General features: G+C 40.8%; 1 pseudogene; it reads left to right on the top strand.

Annotated features, from left to right (window-relative positions):
* LOC136118420 (dehydrogenase/reductase SDR family member 2, mitochondrial-like) overlaps nucleotides 1-19,800 on the top strand; it is a 121,914-nt pseudogene extending 102,114 nt beyond the window's left edge.
* Nucleotides 19,801-21,309: the final 1,509 nt, after the last annotated feature.

The raw sequence follows: 21,309 nt of genomic DNA, 5'->3' as shown, positions 1-21,309 counted from the left end.
CCAGCCTGATCATGTCACTTAGTGAGCAATTTCTTTTTCAGTCTTAATAAAATAGTGTCTTAGGATATTTTTATTCATATTGCTTTGGCTTGTGACTAATTGCTTCGCTATTCAAAACTGTCAAATGTTTTTGTATTATAAATAACATTAATTAAAATAAACTTACAACCCTTGTTTAAGTGAAATCTATCAAGCTGACCTTTCAAAAACTGAATCCCCACTTTGGCTTAAGCCAGTTATTTAACAGAAATGTATTATGTTTGCCTTAAAAGTTTTTAAAGTTTATGAAAAGGAAAGAAAGGGATTCATTTCAAGTCAGGTTACTTAATCTTTAGCTACCTGATTCTATTCAAGATACACTGGCCAAAAAATAAAAAACAGAAAAGAAATCATTTTAGCTTTAAATAGGAGAAATAATTACTCTTGCATATATCAAATACCATGTACCATACCTCATTAGTATTTCTGACAGTATGATGGTGTGATAAAACTTTTAGATCTATTTAGTTAAGTTTTCTTTTAAATCAAGTAGGATTTTTTTTTTTAACCAAGGGAAAACTGAAGTCTCCTCGGGTGCACTACTTATGTGCAAGAGTGAATATCCTCTCTGGGGAAGGGAAACCACACAAAAATTGTAGGCTAATAAATTGGCCATGGTGAACAGATCCACAGAAAGTATGATTCTCTACTCAAAAGAACACTGACTATTAATATTGGATTATTATATCTGCAATTTACTATCATAGTAACGAACCATTGCTTCAGATATAACAGTGTTTATGCCAGAATTCCTTGAGACCTTCCCTTGAAAATTATTTCAAGCATTCCTCGAAGGTAGAAAGATTGAGAATGGCCTCCCTAAGACCCTACTGCCACTGTGTCAGTGTGACAGGTTTCTGTGACCCTTGTTTGCCCGCTTTCTAATTGCTAAGAGTTCTGAAGAACTGTTTCACTGACAGCCAAGCCCAGGTCCCATTACAATATGACTTTTGTCCAACTTGAGCACCAATACCCACTTGGACGTCAGGTTTACTGCAGGATTGAAACATGGCTTCTAGTCTCTGTATATTCTCATGAGCTCCTTCAGCCAAAAAGGGCAGAATTGCTATTAAATGAGGTAAATATACTAAATGCTGATGCAAAAAGATTTCCAGGACACCTTATAACGTGAAAAAAGCAAAGTTACAAAGTGGTGTATAGCATGTAAACACATTTACATAAACATACCAAGTTATATAGTTACATGAGTTCCTGGCTGATTATATGTTCAGAGACATAGAGGTGAAGCTAAAGGTAAATTTGGAGGCAGAGACCGAATAGAAGGAACAAAATTGCCTCATCAAGAACCATGGAAAAGAAAGCAATTATAAGAAAAATAAGAACGTTAAATGAAGCAAATGGGATGAGAGCTGCTAAATAAAAAATTACAGTGTATGCATGTGTGTATATACGTATATATTATGTATATAGGTACATGTATATGTATAGATATAATTATATATTTATATATAATTTTATATGATATTCCTAGGAGTCCTCTGCCTGAAGATGGGACAAACTGGTCCTTTCTTGGGGCAGGAACACAGTTATACCTTTATGACCTGAGTCATATTATTACTTGTTCTGAATAAAATAATCAAAAAGAAAACAAATACTTGCAAGAGTAGGTTATAATGCCAGTTACCTGTCAAGGTAAATCGTCTTCCTCTCAACAGCATATGTGGGGTATTCCCTGGCTGTCCAGGGGTTAGGGCTCCACACTTCCACTGCAGAGGGACACGGGTTTGATCCCTGGTCAGGGAACTAAGATCCCGCATTCTGCGTGGCCCAAAAAACAACAAACAAACAAACAAAAAAGCATATGTGGACTCATAGCAGGAAAGCCAAACTATACTAGGCATACTTTGGCAAGAAACTGTCTAATACAGAAGGATTGTCTCTGTATATTTGAGCCTGACTCTAAAACTGGCTGCAGAATCCTGTACCTTGCTACAAGACTTAGACATGCAATATTTGAAAAAGAACAGAATTATTCCAGGTATAATTCCTATATCAAGGAATTAGGAAAAGGGTAGGCAAGCAAACCCTTAAAGGGAAGCCCAGGCTGAGCCCACATGAAGGCAGGACAGGGAAAGAGGCTCCATAGTTACCTTGGTTCTCATCTTCAGCCCACATTTAGACACCCTCTTACGTCCAAAGATGTGTTGAGTCAGGATGCAAAACTGTTTGAGTTTAAGCTCACAACATTTGATCCATTTCATTATTGGACCCATAAAACACACACACACATAGATATATATAAATAGATATCTTAGAAGTTAAGAGCATGGGGCTTGGAGACAAATCCCACAGATGATGAACAGTGATTACATGTGGCTGGGCAAGTTATTTAACTTCTCTATGACCCAGTTTCCCTGTGCGTAAATGGGGATAGTATCACCTATCAATACCTCAGTGGGTTTTTATAAAGATGAAAACACCTAATGAACCTGAGTTTGATACACAGTAAGCACTCAAAAGAAAAAAGAAAGTGCTGTTGGACCCTCCTTAGGAAGAAAGATGCTGATTGTAACAGAAAACAATATCAGCTTGGCCACAGGCCCACTTTCTCCAGCTGAATCTCAGGCTTTGACTCTCTGGGTCACAACACACAAGCCTCATGATGTCATAAGAGGCTCAAGGCATCGACAGAGAAGAGAGACGTCATTTTTAAAAAGAGAACTCCAAACAATAAATGCAAACCTGACCCTGGAGAGGTATAAAACATTGACTCTGCCCTTAAGGTGCTATCAGCCTCGTTGGGGGTGGGAGGAGGCACAGGGCTGAGACATAGAGTTTGGTTGGAAAGACCAAATAGGTGTATCCAAGAAGGCTTCTCTGCAGACGTGACTGCCTCCAGAGGAGATGATGCCTGTGCTGAGTCTTGAGGAAAGAGTAGGAACAACCCAGATGATAAGGATACAAGCATAGAAATACAGGGAAATTGTTATGTTTCTAGTAAAAGGAGCTTGTGAAAGCAAAGGGAAATGAAGCTAGGGAGAGAGGTCAGGGACAAATCAACAAAATCCTAGTACAAGAAGCCAAGAATTTAAACTTTATCATAAAAGTCAATGGACAGCCATTGTTGAATTTTAGCAACGAGATGGACTTGATCAGATTTTCACCTTGGAAAGATCACCCCAGCTTAGTTTGGAAGTAACAGCAGAAAAGAGCTACAACTACACTCCAGGCCAGATACATGACCACCGCAATAAAATATAGCAACAGTGGGATGGGGAGAAGATTGACTTAAGTAGAGCAGATATAATATTGGCAGGATCTGGTGACAGTTGGATGTGGAAGAAGTGAGAGGAAGAATCATGGCTGACTCTGAAGTGTCTGACTTGGACAACTGAATGAATAGTGGTTAACATAAAATACAAGAAAAGAAACAGGGGTCCTGGAAGCAGATGAGTACAATGCTATAGAAAGTCACAGAGGTCACTGTTCGCTGTGATGATAAGGGAAGGTGTTCAAGAGGCCCTACATGATGGACAGAACATGATTTGGTGTCTTTCAATAGGAACCTCCGTCCTAGTTTGGGGCTCTGATGACTCAAAAAAGTAAAGGCTGGAAAGAGGACATGGAGATCTTGTGGATGTGTCCTGGGAGGAGGAGAAAGGGATGGCCTGACCTAAAGCATGGAGAGGAGTGGCAGCAGCCCAGACACCTGAGGACCTGCATGACATTGAGAGCTATTATTGTCACACAGATTCTCTCCAGGCATCGAGCAAAGCACCTGGGACTCACCGCCAAGGTAAGAAAAGTATACATCGGGACTTCCCTGGTGGTCCAGTGGTTAAGAATTCACGCTCCCTATGCAGGGGGCCCAGGTTCCATCCCTGGTCAGGGAACTAGATCCCACATGCTGTAACTAAGAGTCCGCATGCCACAACTAAAGATCCCATGTGCCACAACTAACACCCAGCCCAGCTAAATAAATAAATAAATATTTTTAAAAGTATATATAGAATATTTTATACAGATATATATTCTTCCCAATACCCCATATGCCTGAGACAAGTGTCCCATCCTTTTGGCAAGAGAATGCTGTAGAACAATACATATGTAAAGACTTTAGAAGTAAGCATACATATCTTTTAAGAAATCAATTTTCTCATTTATATGAAAGCTTCAGAAAAGGCAAATTTATAAAATTTAAGAGGCAGAAAGTAGATCAGTGATTGCCTGGTGCTGGGGGTAAGAACGGAATTACCTGTAAAGGGCTTGTAGAATCTTATTGGAGTGATGAAAATGTTCTAAGAATGTCTTAGTGAGATTGCTGCACCACTTGGCAAAGTTACTGAGAATGATTCAATTGTATACTTAATTTTTATAGTAAAATAGACTTCAATAAATTTTTTTAAAAAAGAAATCAACTTCCGGATCTTCAACTTCTAGATGTGGTCCTTTCTAAAAATGATCTGCCTGAGAAAGCACCTATGTGCAAGGTTATGTAAAATTTCCTTTCCTACCTCCCCTTACCATTAGCCAATCTCGAAAAGGGAAGAAAATTATACTATTCTACTATGATGTATTGGTTCAGAATGAGAAAACCTCCCAGTTGCCAACAAAGACTGTTCTACATATTGGTTTCTGGGATACTTCATTTAATATTTAAATGCCTTAGGGCTTCTTACCTTTCTCTTTTTGATACTTAAGTTTGTTAAGAGTGTAGCCTGGTATATTAGAAATTAAGTGTTTTAGCCTGTGTTGGGATGTTCTGAATTCAGATACATTGTCAGGGGAAGTGCGTGTGTGGACAATTTTCATTTAAGCACCTTTCCACACCTCAGTTCTTATCAAGGAACACATAATGGGGGAGAGTTCTACAGGAGCAAAGCAAAAATAGCATTGATACAAAATAGCAAATGCTGAAACTAGCGTTTCCAAGTATTTAAAAATAAACATTCTTTTCAAGGACTTCCCTGGTGGTCCATTAGTAAAGAATCTGCCTTCCAAAGCAGGGGATTCGGGTTTGATCCTTGGTTGGGGAGCTAAGATCCCACATGCCGTGGGGCAATTATGCCCCTGCGCCACAACTACTGAGCTCCCGTGCCTCAATGAGAGAGCCCGGGTGCTGCAAGCTACAGAGCCCATGCGCTCTGGACCCCACGCACCACAACTACAGAGCCCACGAGCCCTGGAGCCTGTGCGCTTCAACTAGAGAGAGAAAACCCTCATGCCACAACTAGAGAGAAGCCCTCGCGCCACAATGAAGAGCCCGGGCGCCGCCTCTAAGACCCGTCACAGCCAAAAAAAAATTCTTTTCAGCTCTTCTCAACACTCAATCCCTAGATTGTGTCATTACTAAGAAAAAAGTCACCTTTGGACGAATGAAGCTGAACTGTTTAGTGACACTTGTCTCTTTAGACTGTTTTCCAATACTACCAAAATTTCAAGATATATTAAATAAAAGCCATGAATAGAAATTCCTACTGTCTTCTTCAGAGTCAATATGAATTTATCAGAAAGTTAAATAAGTTAAAAATAAGTTAAAGCTTATTTTATCAAGTTGCATCATAAAATACATAATCCAGTGCCGCTCTCACTAACCAATCTTAAGCGAGCCCTTAACGCTGCCCATCATCATACTCTAGTTCCATTACTCTCTCACTCTCTTGACAACTGTTTCATTCTCTCTCTTCTCCTCAAACCTCCGGCACTTCACTCTCAGATGAAGACCTCACTTCATTTTTCCGTGAGAAAATTAGGCAATGAGAGAGACCTTCCACAAGGCCCCAGCACACTTCTTCCTATTTATCTTCTCTCCTCTTACTCCGGATGAATCATAGGTGCTCTTAGCTAAAAGCTCACTCCTTGTGTTCTAGATCCCATCTTCTCCTGCCTGTTCAAGGATATTCCTCCTGTGATCTGCTCTCTCTCCTACATTGATCATCTTACCCTCTATCCTGGATCACTGAGATCATCCACATCATTTTACAGATGTGTTGATTTTTCTCTCCTCTTAATCATCTTCTCCATCTGGCAACTGCCCTACTTCTCTGCCTTTTTTTTTTTAAACAACAAAACTACTTGAAAGACTACAGTCTCTTATTTTTATCTTCCCCTTCTCTATTAAACCCACTCTAATCATGGTTTGAAACCTTTTTTGTCAAGGTCACCGGTAAATTCCACCTTGCAAAATCCAGTGGTCAGTACTCAGTCCTCCTTTTACTTCAGCTACCAGCAGCATCTGGTACAGCTGATAACTCTTCTCCATAGATGCTATCTTCACTTGACTTTGGGGATGCCAAATGCCTGGTTTTCCTCCTACCTCTCACATCTGCAAAAAAAGACGGAAAGTTTAATTGTGCATGAGCGTATGCATGTGTGCGCACGTGCGCGCGTGGGCGCACGCACCCCCCCCCCCCGGCCACACACACACAAACTCACACAGAAGTTGTTTCTATAAGGCAAAAATCTAACCATGTCAATATCTGACCCTTTCACTGTTATTAAATTTCAGTGTCTCCCTCTGCCCTCTAGATGAAGCCCAGGTTCTCTGTCTCAGCGTTCAATAATTGCCACCATTTGGTCCTTGACTAATTCTCTAGCCTCATCTCCAGCCTATCCCCACTTCACACTGGATGTTCCAGGAATACCAAACTTGTTGTAGTTTCTCCCACTGTGCTTTTCTCTCCTTGCCTCGATTCATGCTACCTTCCTTGCTTGGTGTGCCCTCCTGTATTCCCAAACTCTGTATTTCATTCTTCGTTTAAGAAACAGCTAAGGAGGGCTTCCCTGGTGGCACAGTGGTTAAGAATCTGCCTGCCAATGCAGGGGACACCAGGGTTCGAGTCCTGGTCCGGGAAGATCCCATATGCCACAGAGCAACTAAGTCTGTGTACCACAACTAATGAGCCTGTGCTCTAGAGCCCACGAGCCACAACTACTGAGCATGCATGCTGCAACTACTGAAGTCCGCGTGCCTAGAACCCGTGCTCCTCAACAAGAGAAGCCACCGCAATGAGAAGCCCATGCACTGCAACAAAGAGTAGCCCTCACTCGCCGCAACTAGAGGAAGCCTGCATGCAGCAATGAAGACCCAACGCAGTCAAAAATAAATAAATAAAATAAAATAAAAAGAAAGAAGAACCAGCTAAGGAAAGAAAGGAAGGAAGAAAGAAAGAAGGAAGGAAAGAAGGAGAGAGAAAGAGGGAGAAAGGAAGGAAGAGAAAGAAGAAAAGAAAGAAAGAGAGAGAGAAAGGGACAGAAGGAAGGGAGAGAGAAGAAAGGAAGGATGAAGGAAGGAAGGAAGGATGGAAAGAAAGAAAGGAAGGAAGAGGGAGGGAGGGATGGAGAAAGGAACAAAGAAAAGCCATGAGAACTATGACCCTTTCTGCAAAATTGAATACATAGATATTATATGAGAACAGAGGGCTTCCCTGGTGGCGCAGTGGTTGAGAGTCCGCCTGCTGAGCCATGGCCACTGGGCCTGCACATCCGGAGCCTGTGCTCCACAACGGGAGAGGCCACAACAGTGAGAGGCCCGCATAGCGCAAAAAAAAAAAGAGAATGGGTATGTAGAGAGGTAACTAGGGGAATTGTTTTTAAAAAAAACAATATTTAACTTGACATCAAATTTTTACTTTCTTCTGTTGAAGGATAATTTTTTAAAAGGTAAAGTCATGACTGTCATACAAATATAATGTGAACAAGTACTAAAAGTTTTATTTAACTCAATAATTCATGAAGGGAACCACTAAGATATTATAAATGATTCAAAAGTTAATTCAAAGAACCACACATAGAGAGAGACCATAAGGAAGACTAAAATAAATTTGCTTAATAGATGCAAAGCTGATTTCTTCCACAGTGGGGGAGGGAAACCAATTGACTCTGCTCCAGATACCATTTATTTGCATCTATGGATGGGAATCATTTGCATTGCTCTCAGTTATCTATAACTCATGGAGTCGTAAATAGCTCACAGGTAATGAAAGGTGTAGTGACCCCCACAGGATCCGATCACCTGGAAGAGTATGCTAGGCAAAGCCTGGTCTTCCATTGAAGACACGCAACCCATTTCAAAGTTGGGATCCACTTTGAAGCCCTTCACAACTTTTCCCTGAATTTTCTCATGAATTTTCCCAAATATTTTTTTAAAAAATTTACAGTGAACCTTTTTTGTAAAAAAGCATGAATCTTAAAAAAATGGTTCTGGGCTTCCCTGGTGGCACAGTGGTTGAAAATCTGCCTGCCAATGCAGGGGACACAGGTTCAAGCCCTGGTCTGGGAAGATCCCACATGCTGTGGAGCAACTAAGCCAGTGCGCCACAACTACTGAGCCTGCACTCTAGAGCCCGAGAGCCACAACTACTGAGCCCACGTGCCTAAAGCCCGTGCTCTGTAGCAAGAGAAGCCACGGCAATGAGAGGCCCGTACACCAGGACGAAGAGTAGCCCCCGCTCACCACAACTAGAGAAAAGCCCGCATGCAGCAACAAAGACCCAACACAGCCAAAAATAAATAAATAAAATAAATTTATTAAAAAAAAAAAACTGGTTCTGATGAACCTAGGGGTGGGGCAGGAATAAAGATGCAGACATAGAGAATGGACTTGAGGACATGGGGAGGGGGAAGGGTAAGCTGGGATGAAGTGAGAGGGTAGAATTGACATATATACGCTACCAAATGTAAAATAGATAGCTAGTGGGAAGCAGCCACATAGCACAGGGAGATCAGCTCAGTGCTTTGTGACCACCTAGAGGGGTGGGATATGGAGGGTGGGAGGGAGATGCAAAGAGGGAGGAGATATGGGGACATATGTATACATATATAACTGATTCACTTTGTTATACAGCAGAAACTAACACAACATTGTAAAGCAATTTTACTCCAATAAAGAAGTTAAAAAAAAAAATAATAGAAGCTCCTTTTCCTGAGTCCACTCAGGTATTGTCTTCCCCAGGATATTTTATCTAACCACTCCAACCCCGAGGTTAGGTGAGGTACCCCTCCTTCCCTTTTGTCCCCATAAAACTGTGTTAATAATATTTATCTCCTAACACAATGGATAATTACCATTTTTTGTCTGCAGGCCCAGTTCAGAATATGAGAGCTTTGAGTACCAAAACTAAAACTATGATAGAGTCATCCTTATATTCTGTGTGCCCAGTACATAGTAGGTTCCCATTAAATGTTTGTTGAAAGAACAAAGAAACTAGTATACTCCTAGATTCTGTATCTTTTTTCCAAAATAAAGATGTGATGGGAGCAGAGAGAGAGAGAAGAAAAGAAATACTTAGCCTTTTGCTTCCCCCAAGCAGATTCTTCCTTGTCAAGAAGACTGAGAAATGGTTTGGGGAAAGGTGAGAAAGTGATTCTGTCCTTGGACAAGATGAAGCCCCAGAGATTTAAGAATAAACTTCCTGGAGTGACACTGAGAAAAAGTTAAGTAGGAGGACAAGGAAACCCTTCTATTTTGAATCCTTGGCTGAAGGGGAGGTAAGGAACCATAATGAATGAATAGGAACCACAGAAGCTAAGTTTCTGAGAAAAAAGATTATGAATTTGTGTATATTTGCTTCGAAAGCATTATCTGCTTTGACATTTGCCTAAGATCTACTAAAGTTTAAGTGCTTAAATAAGGGAATTGGTTTTATGTAAATCAGTTCATAGCTATAGATTTGTGGAGATTTGAGCAGAGGGTCAGAATCCTAAACATCAGGAAAACACAAGTTCACTGTGTACACAAGTCCTGATGCCATTCAAAGCCTGAGCACTTAAAAGCCAAGAATGGCTACTTGAAAGTAAATATTTCCAGATCAGAGCTGAACTGACACAACTGGACAGCAGAGGGGAAGAGTGTGGCTGAGGAATTTAACTCATGGGTCTAGTGGGGCCCCTACAACATCACTATCTCACTGCCTCCAAATCTCAATTCATTCATAGTTTTCATTCCTTTAACAAATATCTATTAAGCAATTACTAGGTGGTGGGCACCCTGTTAAAAGTGATAAATGCAACACAGTCACTTAGAGTTAGTGAGATAAATGCTAGAAGGGGCATAAGCACAGGGGCCACTACTATTCTTACCAGTTACAGGATCTGAGCAAGTAAAAGCTTACTTTCTCCAGCCTTGTGGGCAAGGCAGGAGTTCATGAAGGAAGCTCTATTTAAATTGCGTTGTGAAGGGCAGTTAGGATTTTGACAAGTAGATAAGAATAAATGGAAACAATTGAAAAAATAATGGGAAGCTTAGAGAAGGTTCAAAGAGCAACCCGAAAAACCACTGGGAAATAAAAAGAAGTGGTCAGACAGCATGAAACAAGGAAACAAGTATTAATACTGGGTGTCTAGATATTATGCAGTAGGCAGGGAGGAGGCTCTGACTTGTTTTAGCAAGAAGTCATGTGATCATGTATTTTAATAATCCTGAGCATATTTCATCCATCCTTCTAAATTTTAAGTATGAAGAGAAAAAGGACCTTGGTTATGGGAGCCAGTATAAACAGCCAGAAAGAGGAAGAAGCCACAAGGACACAATGTGGCGGAGGTAAATAATTTAAAAATCAAAGATAAGAAAGTTTTAATGTATCATCTTAAACACAAGCAAGAAAGTTAAACAGTCTTAAACCAAAAAACTAAGTGAAACTAGGAGCCTTGAGAAGTAAGCTGAGCCCTGCAGTCAGCTTTTGCCTTGTGGGTATTTTCCAAATCCTGTTTGACAAATGCCAAACCCTTTAGCTTCTGTTTCCATGGCCTCGCAGGATATAGGAGACAAAAAAAAAGGCCTGCCCAAGGAAGAAAATCCAGTGGGGGACACTCCAGTCATGAAGCTGGGACCCCAAATGACTACCCCTCAATTAAAAGATGAACTAGAAATAGACCCCTGGAAGACTACAAGGAAAATTAGCTTTTGCAAAGTTAGAAACCAATGGAGGGGAAAAGAAAAACATGGCTAAGGATTTGGACCCCAAGTTATGCCCTCATGCAGATTTTTAATCTAAATTCCTGCTACCGAGATGACTCAACACACACACACACACACACACACACACACACACACACACACACACATACACACACACCTCATACACACAAACAAACAAGCAATAAAAAAAAAAAAAGAAGTCAAAAATTTAATTTAGGGACTTCCCTGGTGACTCAGTGGTTAAGAATCCACCTGCCAATGCAGGGGACACGGGTTTGATCCCTGGTCCAGGAAGATTCCACATGACGCGAAGCAACTAAGCCTGTGCACCACAACTGCTGGGCCTGTGCTCTAGAGCCCGCGAGCCACAACTACCGAGCCCATGTACTACAACTACTGAAGCCCGCGTGCCTAGAGCCCGTACTCTGCAACAAGAGAAGTCACCACAACGAGAAGCCTGTGCACCACAATGAAGAGTAGCCCCCACTCATCAAAACTAGAGAAAGCCTGTGCACAGCAATGAAGACCCAGCGCAGCCAAAAAGAAAAAATTTAATTTAAAGTTATCCCAGGCGAATATTGGCCCCAGGTGCTTCACAGAGGCAAAAGAAAAACTTCTTTAAATGAACTTACCTTAATCACAGACCTTACATAGTTCTTAAAAATAAAATGTTACGGTAAGATCAGCTCACATTCAAAATAATAATTAAAACAGAGAGCAAGGGCTTCCCTGGTGGCGCAGTGGTTGAGAGTCCACCTGCCGATGCAGGGGACACAGGTTCGTGCCCCGGTCCAGGAGGATCCCACATGCCACAGAGCAGCTGGACCCGTGAGCTGTGGCCGCTGAGCCTGCGCGTCCGGAGCCTGTGCTCCGTAACGGGAGAGGCCACAACAGTGAGAGGCCTGAGTACCGCAAAAAAAAAAAAAAAACAGAGAGCAAGAAGCAAAAATTAGCATAAACAACAGACAACAGAAACAGACCCTCAAGTTCTTTAAATACTGGAATGATCTGACACAGATTATAAAATAATTAAATATACTTTTTTTTCAAGAAATAAAAGATAAGCTAGGAAATGTGTTAAGAGAACAAAAGAACTATAAAGAATGACCAGGCAAACTTGAAATGTAGAGAAAAAGAATGTTAGAAAATTTCAATATAATTATTCAAATTTAAATGCAATGGATGGACTTAAGGACAAATATGACACATCTAAAGAGAGAATCAGTGAACTGAAAGATGGAACTAAGGAAATTACTCTAGAATGTAAAACAAAAATACAAAAAGATGGAAAATATGATAAATACATTAAGGACATGGAGGAGAAAGCAAGAAAGTTACACTAACATCTAAGTAATACTCACAATGATAAGAGACAGAAAATAAAAGTAGAAGAGACAATAATTGAAGAGATGATATCTGAGAAATTCTAGATCTAATGGAAATTACCAATTCACATATCCAAGAAGTAAGTGTCAAGCAAAATATATATTTTTTTAAATTCTACACTTAAATCACAACGAGTCTGAGAATTATCATGAGCCATTTCAGAACACAAATGAAAAAGAAAAGATCTTAAAAGGCATCCAAAAAGAAAAGAGAGATTACCTTCAAAAGGAACAGAGGTACTGTAGTTAGACTGCCTTTTCATTGGTAACAAAAGAAATCATAGAGAATGAAATGAGATCTTCTATATGCTGAAAAAATAGCTATCAACCTAGAATTCTATACCCACAAATATATTTCAAAAACTAGGGCAAAGTAATAACATTTTCAGGCATACAAAAACAGAGTTCACTTTCAGAAGACCTTTATGAAAAGAAAGTCTATGATGTACTGCAGATAGAAAGGAAAATGAGAGCCCATATGGAAAATCTAAGATGAAAATAAGATTGAAAAGCACAGAATATAGTAACGTATGAACAAATATAACCATTTACTATAAAAAGCAATAATGATGTTTTATAAAAATATACAAAGAAAATAATACTCAAATCAGGAGAATGGAAATGGAGTTAAGGTGTTGTAAGATTTTCATGTTCTTTGAGAGAGAGAGAGTAAGGGTATTACCTTTAAACTCTAATAAGGTAAACAGGCCTGTTTGACTTTTTAGAATAACAGCTACAAGAATGGCAAGAGAGTACACAATATATTTTCAAACTAGTAGAGGAGGGAAATGGAAAAAGGAAAAATAATCCAAAAGAAAACAAGAAGGAAAAGGAAAGAAAACAAAGAACTGGGGAATAAAAAATAAAACACAAAATTTGATGTTAGATATTAATTCCAGTGTATCAATAATTACAGTTAAAATACGAAGATAGCCGAGCTAGAATTCTTAATCAAACTATATGCTCTGTTCAAGAGAAATATATTTTTAAAACATTACTGGACTTCCCTGGTGGCGCAGTGGTTGAGAGTCCGCCTGCCGATGCAGGGGACGCGGGTTCGTGCCCTGGTTTGGGGGGATCTCACATGCCGCAGAGCGGCTGGGCCCGTGGGCCATGACCGCTGGGCCTGCACGTCTGGAGCCTGTGCTCCGCGGCGGGAGAGGCCACAGCAGTGAGAGGTCCGCGTACTGCAAAAACAAACAAAACAACAACAACAACAACAAAAAAAATTACTGAAGGTTGAAAGAAAAGAGTGACAAAAATGAAAGGTAAATTTCAATCAAAGGAAAGCTGGTATCACTATAGTAATATGAGATGAAAGAGATATTAGGTCATTGCTAAAGATAGAAATGGTTGTTTCATAATGTTGAAAGGATCAATTCACTAAGTAGATATAAAAATTTTAATTGCTCTATATACACTGACAGCTTCCAAACATATACAGCAAAATTTTACAGAAGTACAAAGAAAAGAAGAAAAATCCACAATTAGAGTGGGATAGATAGTGTCACCTCTCTCCCAGTATTAATTAGAGCAAGTGGGCCTGTATCCTCAAAAATATCAGTAGAATAAACAGGATTAAAATAACATGATTAACAGACTTGACCTAATGAATGCACATAGAAAATGTACCAACAACTGTAGAATATACATTCTTTTCAAGCACAGAGAGAATATTTACAAGATTTGATAATGTTGGCCATAAAAGAAGCCTCAACAAACTTCAAGTTATTGAATTAAAAAGTACTAGTTTCTCTGACTGCAATGCAATTAAACTAGAAATCAATAACAAAGTTACTTTTAAAAACTTCATATGTTTGGTAATTATAATTGAAATTAGAAAATATCTAGAACTGAATTATAATGAAAATATGTATAAACTATTTTTATGATTATAGTTTTATTATAATGAAAGAATACAAATTAGAACCGGCCAAACAAGAGACATATATATGGCAGAATCTAGAACTGGGAGGCTTACACAGTAGCAAAATAAGTAGAACTTACACTTGCCCTCCACAGTTTGTGGAGACAATTTCAGGTACTTTTGATACATTTTAACCCATTTCTTAGTTTTATCTGGTTTTCCTCAAAGGATTTTGGAGCATCTATACTTCTAATATGCTGTTTATACTCCCTATGCTAAAGTGGTGGTGTAGAAAGTCTTAGAAGGGACAGTGTGTCTTCCACATCCTTCTTCTCTCCATCTTCTTTCCATCTTCCTTGTCTGAGACTTCCTCTAACCCAGTGACCTCCCTTATTCCCCATGTACTTTTTTCACTGTCTGTCCAGGGTCCTCCATTCATGCTTTTCGCTCTTAATCCTCACTGGGTAAGAGCATCATTCAAAATTTACCGAATTTCTATTCTTACTCTGCTCTCAGCTAGCTATCTGCAAGAAAAAGCAATACAGTAAATTCTTAATGCTAGGGTATTATGTATAATATTGATTCAGTGTTATCCCTCCCAAATATATTTGATTTTTCATAGCTTTTTTAAAAATATTTATTTATTTATTTGGCTGTACCGGGTCTTAGTTGCAGCACTCAGGATCTTCATTGCTGCGTGTGGGATCTTCGCTGCCGCGTACCGGAGCTTTTAGTTGCCAAGTGCGGGATCTTTATTTGTAGCATTCAGGATCTAGTTCCCTGACCAGGGATCGAACCCGGGCCCCCTGCATTGGGAGCACCGAGTCTTAACCCCTGGACCACCAGGGAAGTCCCCCAAGTATACTTGATTTTGAAAAGAAATTCCTATAAAGTCCATGAAGGTGATTCTCTTATTGCAGAATTTCAGGCCAGAGGGAAAGATATATTTGACAGAGGTCCTGATGAGGGAGTGAGCCATGAGCCATGGGGATAAATTTAGGAAAGCGTGCTCCAGGCAGAAGAAACAGCAAACGCAAAAACCCTGAGGCCGATATGTGCTTTGTATATTCAAGAAACAGTGAAAAAGCCAGTATGACTGGAGCAAGGGAGGCAGCAACAGGAGATGAGGTCAAAGAGGTCGCTGGATTCCTCTGACTGCTTTGTTCAGAGTCAGCCTAAGGGGGGCAAGGTAGAAACAGGAAGACCACTTAGGCAGCTCTCAACATAATCTAAGCAAGAGACAAGGAGCATCAGTGGAGACTGGGAGAAATCAGATTTTGAATAAATTTTGAAGGTAGAGTCAAAAGGATTTGTTGACAGTTTAGACACAGAGTGAGAAAAATCTCAATGACACGCCATGGTTTCTGAGCAACTGCAATGATGGGGAAGACTGGAAGGAACAGATCTGGAGGGAAAGATCAGGAGCTGTTTTGTAGATGAATAGTCTGAGAAGCCTATTAGGCAACCATGTGGAGATGTCAAGTAAGCAGTATATTATGGATATGCAGTCTGGAAAAGAGGCCTGGCCTAGAGATACAAATTTAAAAACCATCAACAAATGGATGATTATTGAAAACCATGAGACCGGATGAGATCATCAAGGATGTGAGTGTAGATAAAAAGGACGAGAGGTCAAAGGAGTGGTTCTGAGGCAGCAGAAAAGGAGACCGAGAAGGAGAAATAAATGAGGTAGGAAGAAAACTACCAGGAGCTAGGAAGAAGGACAGTGTAGTGTCCCAAAAGCAAAGAAAGCCCTTCAAGGTGAGATCAACTGTATCAGATACTGCTGCCAAGTAAGATGAAAATGGGATTGGGCTGTTGAACTTAGCCATGTGGAAGGCACGGGCAACCTTGCCCAGAGCAGTTTCATTGGGTTCATGGAGTTCTTACCAAGACAGTAGATTTTTCTTGAATGAAGGTCTCATCGTTCTCTATATGCCTTTAGGACAATTTCCAGTTTGTTTTTTTAAGAATAATTTTCACCATTCATGGTTATTTCCCTGGAGAGAGCTTATGCAAAGCTCTGCACACTGCTGTTGCAGGAGTGACCCCCTTTCTCCTTCCCTTTTAGGAAAAACTTCTCAAAAGTTGTCAGTGTTCAATTCCTGACTCCTTTCCCCTACCCCAAATTCTTTCCTGGACCAATCCAATCGGGCTTTGTGAGCCATCTCCTGCTGAACCCAATGAAATTGCTCTTGTATACATAAACTATTAAAGCTGTTCTTAGGAAGCTGATAGCCTTAAATGCTTATTTACAAAAGAAAATTAAGCATCCACCTTAAGACATGGAAATAATAATAGCTAACTAAAGCCCAAATGGTCAAATTCGTGACCATTTTATACAGGATAGGACAGGCCAGAAACACTGGTCTTCTCTTAAGGGATTTAAGGTTGTCAAATTTTAGCACTACAGTGAAATTATTTAAGATATTCCTTATGTTCATAACATGTGAGGCTATTTTTTTTTTTGTCATGATGGCAAAAAAAAATGTTTTATAAAGGGAAAGTATTTTAAACTGTGTTCATTCAAAGTAAGCTATCAGTTTACACTGAATAGTTTGGCCAACCTAAAAAGTACCGTATGACAAGGGGGAAATGTGATTACTTTAGACAACAATGACATGTTTTATTAAGTTTTTCATTTCTGTTGACTATTGAGTTTGTAGTTCTAGCAAAGGTATAATTCTAGAAAAAACTAGGAATCAAGAAGTTGTTTGGGCTTCCCTGGTGGCACAGTGGTTAAGAATCCACCTTCCAATGCAGGGGACACGGGTTCGATCCCTGTTCCGGGAAGATCCCACATGCCGTGGAGCAACTAAGCCCATGCACCACAACTACGGAGCCTGCGCTCTAGAGCCCGTGAGCCACAACTACTGAGCCCACGTGCCACAACTACTGAAGCCCATGCACCTAGAGCTCATGCTGCACAACAGGAGAAGCCACCACAATGAGAAGCCCGCACACCACAACGAAGAGTAGACCTTGCTCGCCTCAACTAGAGAAAGCCCACGCTCAGCAACAAAGACACAACACAGCCAAAAATAAATAAGTAAAATTAAATAATTAATTTTTTAAAAACTTAAAAAAAGAAAAAGAAGTTGTTTGAACTAGGACAGATAAACCTCAGTACATTATACAAAATGTACTCAGCTCAACTGCTGTGCTTAAAATACAGATTTTAGATCCCTCTTTACAGACACTGAAGTAAATATATATCTCTGAGTTGTAAATGATAGTGGTTAGCAGAGTATTATATTGTCAATGTTAAACAAAAACCAAAACTGGAATGTACGGGGGGGAAAAGGAAACACACACACACAAAAAAAGAAGGAAAAAATAAAGAAAAAAAAGAAGAAAGGAAATAATAAAGAGCACAAATTAATGGAAAAGAAAACAAAATATAACATAAGGATTAAGAAAACTAAAAGTTTATTTTTAAAATTTTTTTTGGCTGTGTTGGGTCCTCGTTGCTGCGCATGGGCTTTCTCTAGTTGTGGTGAGCAGAGGCTACTATTTGTTGCGGTGCATGGGCTTCTCATTGTAGTGGCTTCTCTTATGGCGGAACACGGGCTCTAGGGGCACAGGCTTCAATAGTTGTGGCATGCGGGCTCAGTAGTTGTGGCTCACGGGCTCTAGAGCACAGGCCCAGTAGTTGTGGCACATGGCTTAGTTGCTCCACAGCATGTGCGATCTTCCCGGACCAGGGATCAAACCCATGTCCCCTGCATTGGCAGGCAGATTCTTAACTACTGCACCACCAGGGAAGTCCCCAAAAGTTTATTTTTTAAAAAAACAAATGATTTTGACAAGTTTATGGTGTGTTTAATCAAGAAAAAAGAGGTAAGGCACAAATAACCAGTATCAGGAATAAAAAAACAAAAGACATCATACGGATCCTGAAGACAATAAAAAGGCACTAAGAGAATGATAGTGACAGAGATCTTTATTCCAAACCTAAACTGGAATTGCATTGAAATGGACAAATTCTTTAATATTATATACCTATTATATTACATGATATTACCATTAGATAAATGTGATCTATAGTCAAATTTTTTCCTCCAAAAACAAAATCCAAACACAGATGTCTTTACTGGCAATACAACTTGAGAAACATCACTGAAGACCTAAAAGGAAAAGGAGAGATATACCTGCACCAGCAACCTCTCTCACGCTCACAGTCCTCCCCCTCATCCACATAGTCTCCATTCTCAGTCACACACAAGTGTCTTCAGCTCACATGCCACCCTATCTTTCTCTTCCCAGGCAAAGTTCAGTGGTCCTGGTCTCCTCAGTGGCAGCCTATATTCCACTTGCCGTAAATACGACTGTCTGTGGCTCTAGGTGAGCCACGAGGAAACTTGCTCTCATTTCATCTGGAAGATTGGGTGCATAGAGATATCCAAGGTTTGACAATTGCTCCTCAGGACTCCCCACATGCAGACATGACATCACTGGGTGTCACAGATCTTGCCTTTTACATAAATGCACTTAGTGGGAGCCTCTTACCCTCTTTTTCAGGCATTGTGATGATATGGAGGTGCTATTGGGTTGAGCTCCCAGGCAGAACCCAGGAGATCCAAGTGACATTCCCTTATTCTCAGTTCTAGGTTATTTATCTATTTCCGTTTCTGCCCACAGAAAATAGGAGCCTACAGCGTCAGTAAAATGGCCCTGCTGGGACTCTCCCAGACCCTGGCAGTGGAGCTGGCATCAAAGAACATCTGGGTGAACTTCCTGGTGCCAGGAATCATCAACACAGACTGCAGTCAAACAGTGAGGACCAAAGGCAGCTCCTGGACCCTCCCACCCTGTCCCATTGCTGTCTTCCCCAGGCAAGACCTTAGCCAAAGAGACCCACGCTTACAAACGTGGAGTTCTATCCTCAAGCCCAACACACCTAGATTCTGGTCCACAGCTTTGAGACTTGGCAGCTTCTGCCCACAATACAGGAGAATGGGTTTCAGATTTAGGGTTTTGATTCCTTAAGGGAGGGGCAGGGAATGTTCCCCCACCTGCCTCACCTCTGATCAGGGCCATGCTTCCACAAGGGCACGTGCATGGTGTGACTCCCAATGTAACTGCATCTGTCTGAGTAACAATGACCTATTATTGTTCTTTGCTTTAGCTCTTTGAGGACCCAACTCTGTGGAACTGTTTGGAAAGATTCCATGGAATACAGAGGTATGTTGTGATGAGGCAGTATCCATCCGGATCTGGATTAACGTGACCTTAGAAGCTTTGTGATGGATAAAAGATCACATGCCATCACTCTGCAGGCTGTTACCCATTCCTCTTTCTGAGATCTGATCACCCGCCTAGCCCTGGGATGAGTATAAGTCCCTGCAGAGCCCATCTATCTCCATTTGCAGCCCTCCACTCATCCCCATGAGGGTCTTGACTTCACAGCATCCCACAGGAACCTAGAGCTCATGGGGAGGTGTCACCACTCTCAGCCCCACCTCCTCTTTCTGTGCAGAGTGGAGTGGCCTGAGGACTGTGCAGAACTGGTGTCCTTCCTGTGCTCTTCAGATGCCAGCTACATCACTGGCAAGAACATCATGGTGCCCAACTTCTCCCCCACCTCTGAGGGGTATGAGCTCAGAGCTCAGGCTTGCCTCTTGATGTGAAGGCCCTATGTGGTTCTGGGCCACCATGTTGGAAAACATCTATTAATGACGACCCTGTGCTCAATATACACACTTTGAGTTCAGAATCACCAGAGGGTAAAATAGTAAAGAAAAGAAAAGAAAGTTTACAATATAAAACTGTCATTGAGTATTTTCATTTTTCTTCACCCCTTTCGCACCTTGGTTATTAGGAACCATGGCCTAACAACAGCATAGTTACCAAGAGATCAGCATTCTCAGAGATGAAGTCTGGGCCACGCCATTAGGTGAGCAGCCTAGACCAGAGGACATGCTGACCAAGGGTGAAGGGAATCTAGAACGGGTATGGCCTGAGCCCATTTGCAGCTGTGGGCAGTTCCTGGCACACTGACAGTTTCTCAAGTACCTGTACATCCCTAGCACAATAGGAGATGGCTTGGTTGTACACAGATAACAAGCCAGAGTACAGAGGAGTTAACACCAGCAGAGGTCACCCTCACCGATAGAGGATGGGAGTTGATGGATCAATGCCAGCCTCCCCACTTGGATTTTCAGAGAGTGCCAGGCAAGAATGAGGCCCTGTTACAGTGATAATTTGCACATTAATGTTGACTATTTTCCCTCCAGGGTCTCACTTTCCCCACTTCTGTTTCTTGACCTGGTACATAGTTACATAGGCATTGGTTTTTATAATACTTCATTAAGCTCTACGTTTATATTTTACATACTTTTTTGTACATATATCATGTTTCTCAATTAAATGTTAAAAACATAATAGGTGTGAGTAGGACTTTGGCTTTGAGTCATTGTAATACAAATAAAAGATTTCATAATTTGAAAAATAACAAATAAAATGACATATAAGTTGGAAGGGAGTAAAGAAAGAGTATTTTAGATTTTCATATTTATGTATTAGTCAAGATCCTAGCAAGAAACGGACAAACTCTTAAACTGAGTGATTTGAGAAGGTTTAATAAAAGTACCACTTACAGGGGGCTTCCCTGGTGGCGCAGTGGTTGAGAGTCCGCCTGCCGATGCAGGGGACACGGGTTCATGCCCCGGTCCGGGAAGATCCCACATGCCGTGGAGAGGCTGGGCCCATGAGCCATGGCCGCTGAGCCCACGCGTCTGGCACCTGTGCTCCGCAACGGGAGAGGCCACAACAGTGAGAGGCCCACGTACCACAAAAAAAAAAAAAAAGTACCACTTACAAAGGTGTGGTCAGGGTTTAAGGAAACCAGTGGTTGGGGGAGGGGGCAGCACCTCTTCTAGGCCCAAAGGAAAAAAGGAGGGAGCAGATGCAGGGACTGAAAAGGGTAGCTGTAAGGAAGAGAGATTAGATCATAGTGATCTATGAGATTAGATCACTCCCTAACACCATACACAAAAATAAGCTCAAAATGGATTAAAGACCTAAATGTAAGGCCAGAAACTATCAAACTCTTAGAAGAAAACATAGGAAGAACACTCTATGACATAAATCACAGCAAGATCCTTTCTGACCCACCTCCTAGAGTAATGGAAATAAAA

Source organism: Phocoena phocoena, chromosome 2 (assembly GCF_963924675.1).
Source record: "Phocoena phocoena chromosome 2, mPhoPho1.1, whole genome shotgun sequence".
In the NCBI taxonomy this organism is placed as follows: Eukaryota; Metazoa; Chordata; class Mammalia; order Artiodactyla; family Phocoenidae; genus Phocoena; species Phocoena phocoena.
Note: the sequence above shows the minus strand (reverse complement) of the source record. Positions and strands in the feature narration are given on the sequence as shown.